The sequence below is a fragment of the Berghia stephanieae genome, chromosome 1, assembly GCF_034508935.2.
Source record: "Berghia stephanieae isolate SIO BIC M18660-M18661 chromosome 1, UCSD_Bste_1.3, whole genome shotgun sequence".
In the NCBI taxonomy this organism is placed as follows: Eukaryota; Metazoa; Mollusca; class Gastropoda; order Nudibranchia; family Aeolidiidae; genus Berghia; species Berghia stephanieae.
The window spans coordinates 84,020,574-84,033,657 of NC_088360.1; the positions used below are offsets into that span (position 1 = coordinate 84,020,574).

Here is a 13,084-nt window from a genome sequence, read left to right on the forward strand (position 1 = left end):
ACTATAAACGTTTAAGATTACACATAGTTTTGTGTGTTGTTAGAAATGAAAGAATTCGAAGGTTGACTGAAGTGAAGAATGTATCAATAAAGATGAGAGAAGATAGATTGAAATGATTCGGACATGTAAAGAGACGAGAGAGGGAGTACGTGGGAAGGAAATTATTGGACTTACAATTAACGGGAAAGAGGAAATAGGGACGCCCAAAGACTAGATGGTTGGATAAAGGTAAAGGACGATATGAAAGAACTGGGCCTGGAGGAAGATGATGCTCTCAACCAAGATGCATGGAGATGTGGCATTCATTCTGGCAACCCTGCAAAATGAGGGACAAGCTAAAATAAGAAGACGAAGAATAGTTTTGTGTGTTGGTCCGTCACACCTCCGGATGACAATGTTATGAGTTTCTTAGCTAACCGCATGGCATCTGTAGTCTGCTTGATAATTTAGTGAGAACTGCTCGTATAACTGGCTAGCTAAAAACAATAACAAAGAGATGAGCGTCGTCAACATCGTTCCTTCTTTTATTTACCACTGGATCAAGGTTCCAGACTGTACAAAGCCAAATGAGACGAGCACGAGTCATTGAGACATGAGGATTTCCATCGTAAACATTAATCAGGAAGTCATTGGCGGCCAGGATGAAGATTTGTTGTCTTCACGAAGAAAAGAAAATAACAATAGAGAAATTCTTAACAATTCATAACGCCATCATTCATTCATTTTGTGCAGAAATTGTTTACCTCAAATTTCGATCGAGAGAGATGCCTTCAAATTGTTCAAACGATTTATTAACATCTGCCTTACATTCAAAAATGTTTGAAAATTTTCAGAGTAATTTTCAATCTAGTGAAATTTGAAATAAAAATTGCATTTTTTTAAAAAAAAATTTTTTGCCAAAAGTTAAAATGGTTATTTTGTGATTTTACAACACAACGTATGGCACTGACATCAATGTGACATGAAGAAAATAAAAAACAGTTGAGCTGGGATTGTAGAGGGAAGAAAAAGCAAAGAGAGAAGATGGAAGTCGACAAAGAGTTGTCATTGAACTCGATGGATTGAGTCGTGGTTGGGATAAAGAAATAATATTCACAGTTGATGAACAGAAACGGTGTGAGTGCGGTGGGTAGAGCTCAGTTGGTAGCAGTGGCGTGGGGCCATTGGATCGAATGGTGCCAGGCACCGCACCGATCTTTTTAAAAATCATTAACAGCATAATTTAATTAAAAATAAAACAGAGATTTTAACTCCACTGTCTTTCGCCAACTCGCCAACAACATACTGCCTTTTTAGTCTCCACTCTATTCAAGATTCCGAGTCACGCACTGCGCCGACTCGTCATGGTGACATCACTCCGCGAAGTAGTGACTAAATCAAACACCGTGGTGCAAAGCAATCCGAGCTCCAATTAATGCTATATCCATTAGTATCGCGACAGCCGATTGAGCGAGAAACTAGGTCGAAGTATACTATCTTCAAATAGCGGGAAACCCCTCGACTTGTGCCAGGATCTGAGAGCTCCACCGTTGGACTGGGGGGATGCGCCAAATTAGGTTCAAAGTTCAAAAACGTTTATTTTAGGCAATTGCCAATGTAGGGTAACTTCGGCCATCCAAAATATTACATTAACTGTCAAAAACACTGATCATTGTCAAGTTTATTTGTAAGCAGCAAAGAAAAACATCATAAAACTTAAAAATATGACATATCAAACCCCCCACCTCTTTTTCACGATTATTGAATAAAGTAATTCTTTGCAACGAAGCATTGTGGACGAATTTACCAACATTTTTCTTGCTTGTAGTGCCGAGTTGATGGTTACGTGTGTATGAGTGTTTATTTGTGTGTGTGTGTGTGTATGTGTGTTTGTGCGTGTGTATTTGTGTCAGTCAGAGAAAGAAACCGAAGAATGTCAACAGTTATACTTTTGGTGTGTTTTTAGATTTTTAAGTACTTAAGGGGAGTGATTTTTTTCTTTGTGATGCTTTAAGATCTGAATCTACCTTTTATTTGTGCAATCATTAATCGTATTCCACTGATTTCCATTATTTGAGATATACTTTGAAGTTTTGTTTTGTTAAACAATGAATTGCAATGAATCAAGTTGACTCTTTACTTCACCGACCGTTTGGGAGATTGACACTAGATGACAAATTAGAAATAAAAAGACTAGTTCCTCACCAACCAACTGATTTTGAATTAACACAGGTGTGGAAATCTCGAAAACGCTCTTTTTCAGTGACATGGTATGACAGGCATGAATGGCTCACAGTTAGTTTAGTCTTTTGTTTTTATTGTCTACTTTTTACAGATACAACAAACACTGACAAATCATGGACATCTATAGGCTATAGTGACCTTAACCACTTCCATCGTATTTCTTAACCTCCTGAACGTTGTTTTAGCACCCTTAAAAGAGTGAAATTTTTTTGTTGTGAAATTCAATGAAACAGGAGCGGTTAAATTCATTAATGATTTTGTCAATTCACAAAGCTGAAATAGATGCCATTCCAGATTTCAATAAACACGTTATAAAAAGATTTACAGAGATGAAACATCGCAGTGCAGATTTTTTTACAAGTACTAAAAGTAAGTAATTTCTGTCATAGGTTTTTTTTCTCTTTTGATTTACATTTATAACATATTGATTGCATTATCTACCAAATCCATCCTTTAAATGGTGGACAAAGAATAATTACAAAGACCTTTTCATACGGTACTTGTATCTCAGTGTTGTGGCTTGTTGTTTTCATGAATTATTTGTTTTTGTAAGTTTTGTCCACTCGTAGAAACCATCGACCCTCCCCCACCCTTCCATAAAAGAGAGTTTTTAATATGTCGTGCTCTCTCCTCTTAACCGTGTTCACTGTATTAGATTTTTTTTTCTAATCATGGCACCACCATATGCCGTCAATACGCCACGCCGCTGGTTGGTAGAGCAGTCGATTCACACGCAAAGGAACGAGATCAACCCCGAATGCCGTCGAAATTTATCTTTTTTCCAGATCTCCCTGTCTACACAACAGTGAATGGGTCAGTTAGATCTGGCGGAATATACTTTGGGATAGACTAGCGTCCTATCCAAAGGTAGCAAGCATCTGCTCTTGTCTGTTTCACGCTATAGAAAATGAGATTTACTCCGGCTCCATGGCTCTGAAGGGATGGGGTGGGAGAAAAGAGACCACGAAGTTTGAGTATAAAAAATGATTTTAAAAGTATTACGATATTTATGATGATGATGATGTTGATGATGATGATGATGATGATGATGATCATGATGATGATGATCATGATGATGATGATCATGGTGATGATGATAGCGTCAAAGTTGAGGGCGAGGGGCAAGAGGAGAAGGAAGAGGAGGTAGATGTGAGATGGAGAAGCAAGAACATTTCTGGAAGATTGTATCATTGTATCGTATCGTATCGCATAGTATCGTTTAACAGCTAATAGGTTCTAAAAACCTTTAAATGCTCTGTACTTTTATTTTTCAAGGCATTTGCAGACATTCAAAGGCAAATAGTACTGCCGTGCCCTAAATTTGTATCAATTTTATCTGAATACTTTTACTTCATATATCGATCGACCGATTAAAATGATCCCCTCTTCCCCCAATCTTCGTCAGAATATATCAAACTTGAGACTCATTTGAACTCTTCACTTTGAGACTTTTGACACTTGAGAGCTCAAATTATCATCTTATTTTTAAATGTCAGAAAACTAGTTCTTTAAATATCGATTGATTAAAGTAACCCTCGTCTTGTCTGGTACCAAAGACTTTCAAACCTGGGACAGGCTGAAGGTACTTTTAATAAATCGATATTTTAAGGACAGACTATCTGGCTCAAAAAAATTTAATGTGGATTTTTACTGAGTACCTATTTCAGTCTATTTGAAGTAGGAGATTTCTAGTCAGAATGAGAAAAAAATGGAATTTGTAAACCATTGATCAAGAGGAAGAAGACGGATAATCAGAAAGGAGGGGGGAGGGGAAGAGGAGATGAGAGATGGGATAGAACGGGAAGCAAGAGAATAAAAGAAAATCGATGAGAAAATGAGAACGATTTTAAAGATATAAAAATATGATAGAAATTACCCAATGTCCTTGAAAAAGTGCAATCAAAATATAAAAATTATTTTTTCACACACATGAAAAAGTAATTATTCTGTCAGATGTGTTACTAATCATAAATCTAACTCATCAATCGTTTTTTAAAAATAACTAAAAATAGTTCTGTTGTTTGTGTGTGTATGGGTGTGTGTGTGTGTGCGCGCGCGCACGCGCAATATACTTCACGCAATTGCTTTACACACAGATTTGCAATAGTAACAAATATTGACAAGACCCCGCACTGTTGGGTTTCATTTTAAGAATAACACTAAGCAAAATAGTTCTATTATATGATAATGTAGATAATGACAGGGATGGCGTTAATAAGGATAATCATAATGATGATATTAGTGCTGATGATAATGACGACGACGATGGCGATGATGATGATGATGATGATGATGATGATGATGATGGTGATGATGATGATGACGATGATGATGATTATGATAATAATAATAATAATAATAATAATAATAATAATAATAATAATAATAATAAATAATAATAATAATAATAAATAATAATAATAATAATAATAATAATAATAATAATAATAATAAATTATAAAAATATTGATAACAATAATGATAATAATGATAATAACAATAATGATAATACTAATAATAATAATAATAATAATAATAATAATAATAATATAATAATAATAATAAATAATGAAAATATTGATAACAATAAAGATAATAATGATAATAACAATAATGATAATAACAATAATGATAATAATAACAATAGTAATAATGATAATAATAGAGATAATAATAATAATAATAATAATATAATAATAATAATAATAATAATAATAATAATAATAATAATAATAATAATAATAATAATAATATTAATATAATAATAATAATAATTAATAATAATAATAATAATAATAATAATAATAATAATAATAATAATAATAATAATAATAATGATAAATAATAATAATAATAATAATAATAATAATAATAATAATAATAATAATAATAATAATAATAATAATAATAATAACCATTACTATTATTATTATAACTGACGAAAAGAAATTGGAAAGGTATTAAGAGGGGAAAAACTTATAATAATGATATTAGATACCCTTATTCCTAATATATGCGAAATGCAAGACAAAAGTTCCAATACAATAATGGATTATGAATCCGTATCAATTCATTTTTTTAAAAACAAACAATTCTATATTTAACAAAACCTGAGAGTTTAAAATAATCCAAATGAAAAACATTAATCAAATATCTACACATTCAGAATCCGCACAATCTTACTGTATGTAAACCACTGACTGATCATCGACGTATTCACTGTGTAACCCACTGATTTTGCGGTTAAATATTTGCACCAAACTTCATTAAAAGTTTTCTCCGTAAATAAATCCTGTTGAAAGCCCTACTCGACCCAATTGAAATGGTATATAAAACAAATTGTAAATGTTTATCCACCCAAAAAATTTTGCGCCAGCATGTGGATCTGTCGACAACTGCTGTAGACTCGAGACGTGAGCGATACCACGCACTTCCCCGTCACTCACTCTCACCCTCACTCCCACACAAACAGTTAAATTGTCTAGCTGCCCTCCAAGACTGGGGATAAATCTTGTTTTTACTACTTGCCGATGTGTTAGAATATAGAAATAATATGTTTGCGCTTTGATCCTTGACTGGTATATTAATTCAATATCGGTGCGAACAGTGTGAGACAATCATTTGTCAATACTAGCTGTTTGCATAATATGAATGTTTTGCAGAAATACGGAAATATTTAAAATTTAAGTATGCAATGTTTAGATGTCTGTATATATATATATATATATATATATGTATATATATATATATATATATATATGTGTGTGTGTGTGTGTGTGTGTGTGTGTGTGTAATATTTGCAATTATGATTGTATCAGGTATCGATTCTTGTGATCTCATTGTTGATAATGAAAATACACTCAGACCAACGCTAAATGCTGATCATTACAACAAAGTTAAAGTGAGGGATTATATATATATATATATATATATATATATATATATATATATATATATATATATATATACATATAATAGAATTATTTTTAACTTCTACAGAACTGTTTCATGCCACTAGTGCAATCTACGGGAATTGTAATCGTTATTGTTGTTTATGATTGTGTGTTGTTTCGTACTTACTTATCATATTAAAGTTGAACGCATGGCGTAACTACACAGCAGTCGTCTCACCAAAAGTTCACGCTCAGAGAGATTGATTTGAAATGTCACAAACTCGCAATTCGACCACAGATGACCACTTTACACAAATTCGTTCGACTGAGATGGGCACGGGAATCCAGAACTGGGATATTGGGACGGCATTTTTAAAAAGTAATTCCAGAAACAAACGAACTTCGTGCTATCGACGTCGAGGTGAACGTTTGAATAACTGAACCATCATTGAAGTAATGAAATCAAGCATATGGATCTGTAATGGTGTGGGGAGAGATAATTGGGGGTAGAAAAATTGAACTAATACGAATCAACCAATGACTCAATTCAGACCTATACATGAGTGATATTCTTGAACCAATTGTCGTCCCGCTTATTCGGAATCAGAATAATCAAATGTTGATATTCCGGTTTGTTAACGCATCGGTACATAGACCGGACAAATATCTACTTTCCTAAACTATGCAAATGTAAGGGTGATGAACCAGTGCCCAACTGTGTGACCTGACGTGAATCTCATTGAACATGAAATGTGATATTTTATGAAAGGAAAGATATTTGTTTTTTAAAAGCAAGAACAAAAAGAGAAGAAAGCTGTATAAAATGAGTTGAATTATTTGACAGGCTATATACAATTTGGACTGATTTACAAGCCGAAACGACAATCAGTTAAAATCATCAATGAGGCAAAGAGCTGTGGCATTGATCGGACATACAAACTATTGAAGTTCGTCATTTTAATGATTTTAATTTTGTGCTCCATTTTGCAAAATCGATTTTTAATTATTGATTTCAAATATCTGTAACTTTTCAACAGTTTACACAAATTCACTGTCTAATTTTCTTTTGTAAAAGACTATTTTATTGCATATGACTCAAATAGAAAGTACCTGGGGGTTAAGCCCGACTGCAGTCCAGGTCCATTTCGTGGGTGTAACCGGAAAATAAAAAACGCAAAGGTCTTCGAGCAATACGGCAAGATCCATTTGCGATGCCGACCGGCGCTTCTGAAGACATACGCTCGGACATTGGGTTGAATAAAGGGACGACGACTTGGACGCCAAACTCCTCAAGTCAATGCACATAGTGTCGGGAGCGCTATCAATGAAACCCAAAGAGTAGAGCCAAGATGCGTCAGCAATCCGGCTGGAGACAATACCGGAAATTAGCTTTAAAGATGGAATGTGATGTAACCCCTCTTAAACGCATGATTATTGATGTCTCAAGTACAAGCCGAATTGCATCCCGGCGACCTTTTATACTTAGTTTTCCTGACTTCAGAATAGCCCGCAATAACGGGACGGAGAAAGAAACTTGAAAGAACTTGAAAGAAAACGATTCCTCGGTTCGGGGACATTGTTACACCTGAACTAAGTGAGAAGCTTTTCTACATCAGTGGGTTTTGCAGTATCGCCTAATGCACTCTTTTTGGTAACTGACAAGAAAAAATACCACAGAGAAACTGGTTTGGCTATTTCATCGTGACGCGCCGACTGTTGGATTCAAGACGGTTCAAAAATGAAGAAAAATTATGTTGATCGCCAGAGCATTGTATGTAGCAGAACCATCAATGCCACTATGCCAGAAAAGTAGTTCAAGCCAAAAGACATCGTCATTAGGTGATACAACGGTTCAAGCATGTTACTACTAGACAGCACAACGACATAAATCATTACCAGAATTTAATTTAATTTAGATTTCAATAATGAGCCAGCTTTAAAGACAATGCCATGCTTTCTCCTAAATCTATAGATCTCTCATCTTTTCGACAGCGATGTATATAAAGGAAACTGACATGTACATGCCATCATATTAACACACATACCTTTACAAACGCTATTACAGTATTTTCATCCGACACAGCTGTACATCAGTATAAACAATATTAATATTAGATTAAAATATTAACAAAATAGAAAGCTTTTTCCTAATAAGATTAACTGATCGATGAAAACACAAATGGCCAATGTGATTTGGGAACTAGAGAATTCAAGATATTATTTGAAGAAGTTATAAAAAACATTCAAGTTAAGCTATAACTATGTCAGGTTGAACTGCCATTATTTATTTAATCTGAGGAAAGTTTACCGTGTCATGTTTAGGCTGGATCAAATTAAATCACTATATGTTCTTTCTCCTTCTCCTCTGCCTCCTCCTTCTCCTCAAATTTCTATTTCTTTTAATTTAAGAATAAAATCAATAATCAAGTTTCATACAATACTATCTATCATTTTACAAAATAAAACATCGGCCTTTAAAGGAATTAGTAAATGTTTTACACATTGTTGATTTTGCGATAACAATAGTAGGCATTTATTTTTAATGGTGCACATGACTATTAAAAGTCAAGCTATTGTATCTTACTGATATTCTGAAACCAAAGGTTGTAGAGCCGTTCCATTGATTTATTTTTCAAATAACCTCTAAGAATGCCAAATATTGAAAATTAGTCCTGACCTTCACCTTGGCATCCTCGATTCTAACTCAGACCCACTACAGATTGACCTTTTACCGAATATGTCGCCTTTAAAGTAAAATTATATTCTGATCTCAAAACAAAATTAATGAACTAATTAAATAAAGAACTTTTATCGACATTTCTAACTTTTACCTTTTGTGATTTTTAAAAATAATAATATATAACAATGTGAAATTTAATGTAAGCTTAAATTATATAAACGAAAAAGGATAAGGCGGACGTTTCGGGTTTTCCCTTTATCAACAAAACATGTTTTCACTTTATCAACAAAACGATGAATGAAACACTGCAGACGTATGAGATAATGTGTGATTTATATTGGCGTTGTTAAGATTCACCTAAACAACGCCAGTATATCACATATTATCACATTCGTCCGTAGTTTTCATTCATCCTGTTTTGTTGATAAAGGGGAAACCCGAAACGTCCGCATTATCTGTTTTAGTTTGTTAAATTGAAGCTTTCATTCAATTTCACATTGTTATTTATTTCTTCGAGCTTCGAGCAGCAACATTTACATTACTGAGATTATACGATTTGAACCGATACCGGCAATGATATTAATGTCCCAAAAGCCGAAAGACCGAGTTAACTCGATCTTTTCTCAAGGTCAATACGCTAGCGATTTCCGTTAAAATGGTATTGTAACACTTGAATTTTTTTTTAAATTAGTAAAATTGAATGGAATGTAACGCCTTAGATTATTCCTTTGTGCACCACATCATAAAGGGGTCAGTTATCGCTTTTTATACGACCTATATTATAAAACAAAAAAAAGAATGCAGATGTTATGTGTTTCTCTGGTGCCTTGCCTAACAAAACCAAGCATTTTCGCGGCAGCATCGTTTTTGTTTTGTTTTGTTTTATATGTGGAATAGTGGTTTGCTATAGATACTGGGTTCGAGTCCCATACAGAGCGGCGCAAAGTTCAGTCCCTGGAAAATGCGTTTTACGCATAGTCTCCAATCGTACTCATGTGTAAGATGAGTACTTGGTTGTTAACAGCCTTGTCTCTGTCGAAAAAAAAATTATAATAGCGCTTTATAGGCGTCTTGTCTCCTTCATGTTAAGAGTTTCTGTCGTCTAGGGACTCCTTGTAAAGCGCTTTTAGCACGTTTGGCGGATATTGCTCTATATGAATGTTCAAATATGTTTTGTTTTGTTTTGCTTTTAATTTAATGTTTTAGTTGTTTTGTTTTATTTTGATTTGGTCTGTGGTTTTTTCTTCAGTTTCTTTCAGATTCTTTGGAATTGGGACATCATGTAGCTGATACAATGGGAAATAATATGCCTAACTACAATGCCATGCTTGTTTTTTTTAAATAGAAAAGGCATACTCCTTACTACTTAGATAAACAATATAGCGCAATACATACTGAGATGAATTTTGTGTAACAGTAGACCGAATAACAAACAACTGAGCTCTTTGGATTATGACAGGTGATCTTTTATCTCAACATCGAATTCCCACAAAAGGTGAATTGTGGAGCAGTTGTAAAGCTAAAATAGATTGTCTGCCATTTGCTTTGGTTACTTTATCGAAATGCGAAGTGTTTTCTTATTGTTTATGTTTGAAAATTTGTTGGTTTGCTTTTTTTTTACATTGTGAGTAAGTTTGGGGGGGGGGGTGGTTGTTTTCGTTTATTTATTATTTGTTGTTGCTTTTCACAAATTTATTGTGTAAGCTTTTTTGTGTGTGTTCTCTAGCTTTCCTTTTGTTTTTGTTGCGTTGTTATGTTGTTGTTTTTTGTTATTTTTGTTTGATTTATTGATGTTTGCTTGTTTTTGTTCTCTTTTCTTTTAGTCTTGTCTCTTTAGAGGAAAGAGAGATAAGAGGAGGCGGCGGGATTTTTTTCTTGGGCGTGAGACAGGAATCATGTTAAAAGCCATGTTGAAATTGCGCCGTGAGATTGAAACCTCATATCTTAGTACCGTTATTTCTGTAAAATGTGTATAATAAACACTTTAAAACCGTTTAAAAGAGTCTGTATATTAATTCTGGCACAGCTAATTAATTTTTACTTTTGAGTTGCATGCATGTATATAATTACATCTCAATCATAAAAATAAAATAGGTCGCTTATTCAGTTTTTACAAGTCCATTGCTTTTAAAAACAAGTAGTAGTTACTCTGAGCAATACGTTTTACACAATACTTCAATCATTTCCCCAAGCAGACAATGCGGAAACAAAGTTCCGTTTCATATAATACAGGTCGCTGACTAAATCGAGGTACCATTTCAAACCCGAATCCAGGAGGTAATAATATGCGCCTAGGACATGACGCAGGGGCCAGAATTTTCCCAGCCATCGTTTTCATTCACCAGTCAAGCTGTTCGTTTTTATAAATTTGCAAATTGCAGCATTCTGGACGATGAACCACGATTAATATCACCCTCATTAACTCTCTCCTTACGGGTCTTTTTCAGAAAAATACTCGATGTTTTACATCCAATCTGAGGAAATATGAGTATCTACTTATAGGGAATGAGATTAGCGGAAGAGTAGCGTCCCTTGATTGGACGTCACCCATAGTCTGTGACGTCACCGGCGGAAAAGTTATTAGAGAGAGAACGTCATGTTGGTTGTGTGCATGCGTCTCTCGTCCTCGCTTCCGGTGAAAGCGGCTTGAGACACTTCAAAACCAAATTGACGTTCTCTCTGTAAGGTGACGTCCAATCAAGGGACGCTACTTTTCCGCTAATCTTATTCCCTATACATAATTTTTATGCAGCATGACACGCTACACAAAACAATGTTGTTTCAGAAAATGTGTGATGTACAAACGTTTTCTGATTAATATATTCATTGTATCGTAACGAATGTGACGATTTTCCTGTAGTTCGTAAGGAGAGGATGAAGTTAACTGCCCTACTCTGGACGGACGCGTACATTTGGCCAGAAGACTCGTTCTTCAAAAATCGATTTAAATTATCCTCATCTCGCAAAAAAAAAATCTCTAGCCGGGGCGTTTAAAGTCACGAATCACTGAATCGCACGTTGTCATTATATCGTTTCGGAGCAGATTAATAGTGAAAAGTCACGCCGCAATGAAAAATAAACTCGTAAACAAATCTCGGGTATTATTTTTGGAATTTGAAAACAAAATAAGATAATTTCTATCACACGCTGTTCCAATTCCATTTCGATTAAAGTTAAAAATAACTCCGTGTATAGTTTTCGTTTCGGATCGAATCAATCGATTGCCACAAATGATAGATAACTGTACTGCAATACTCTGGAAAAACACTGATTTGAAAATTTGGCCAGAAAACTCGTCCTTCAAATTTCGATCGATTTAAACGACCCTCATCTTGGCAAAAACTCTCAAACCTGGGACCTCGCGAAATTCAAGGTTTGAGAGTTTTGCCACGATGAGGGTCATTTAAATCGACCAATATTTGACGGACGAGTTTTCTGGCCAAATTTTCAAATAAGTGTTATTCCAGAGTACGCAGTATAGTCTAACCTTGGGATTTAACTACACTGTTTTGCAGTGCACTTACAAGACACCTTTTTCTCATTTGGCCAGAAATTTTGAATTTCAAATATTGAAGATTTGATTAACATTACGTCAATGCTTGATTGAATTTTTTTTTAAATCTGGCCATAACTGGGTTTTGTTTTTTTTTAATCGCCCCAGAATTGAAAAGCTGTTTTGGAGTTGGGAATTTTTTAGCAGAGGAGGACAGAATTTATTATCATTACAGTTTGTTTCCTGGAGAAATGATTTGGTTAACACTGGCTGCTACAATGTTGTAATGTACAACAGCGCATGAAAAAAGGTCAACACGTGTAAAAAAAGGAATTAATAAGAAATAAAATAGTAATCGAGATATTGGCATTTGTCTCATTTCCAAGCCTTGAAGCGAGAGTGAAATTGTAAGACTGAATAGTTATTGATACTATTCGTTTGGGTAAAATATTCACAACATCCGTCAGCCTGATATAATGTGCCAAAACACAAAACTATGTGTAGCCTTGATCGTTTATAGTCTGATTGATATAATTTAGTGATAACTAATCACCAAAATAGTTGTCTAAAATCAATAACAAAGAGCTGAATGACGTCAATGTGTGTTCTTAGACTAAGTAACAGAATGAGACCAAACAATAGTATAGAAAGATAGAACGTTACATCGATGAAGGGAGTGGGGTGGGGGTGGGGGGCGAATGTTACTCTGAGGTACTCTAACGAAACATTTTTTTTTTTATTTGGGCAAAAACCGTTCTCTTCAAATATTGATCATTTTAAAATCACAATCAAATC

At 34.3% G+C, this 13,084-nt stretch overlaps 1 protein-coding gene across 14 annotated transcripts in view; it reads right to left on the bottom strand.

Annotated features, from left to right (window-relative positions):
- LOC144959427 (globin-1-like) overlaps positions 1 to 13,084 on the bottom strand; it is a 228,071-nt gene that overhangs the window by 114,991 nt on the left and 99,996 nt on the right. The window contains exon 1 of one of the 14 annotated variants that reach the window (XM_078892093.1): positions 5,407 to 5,706. The exons of 8 other annotated variants lie outside the window; for them this stretch is intronic. The gene's annotated coding sequence lies outside the window, so the exon portion shown is untranslated. Of the gene's footprint in view, positions 1 to 5,398; positions 5,707 to 13,084 lie in introns of those variants that run through there. 5 more of the 14 variants (XM_078892079.1, XM_078892101.1, XM_078892085.1 and 2 more) reach the window with 5 other exon arrangements.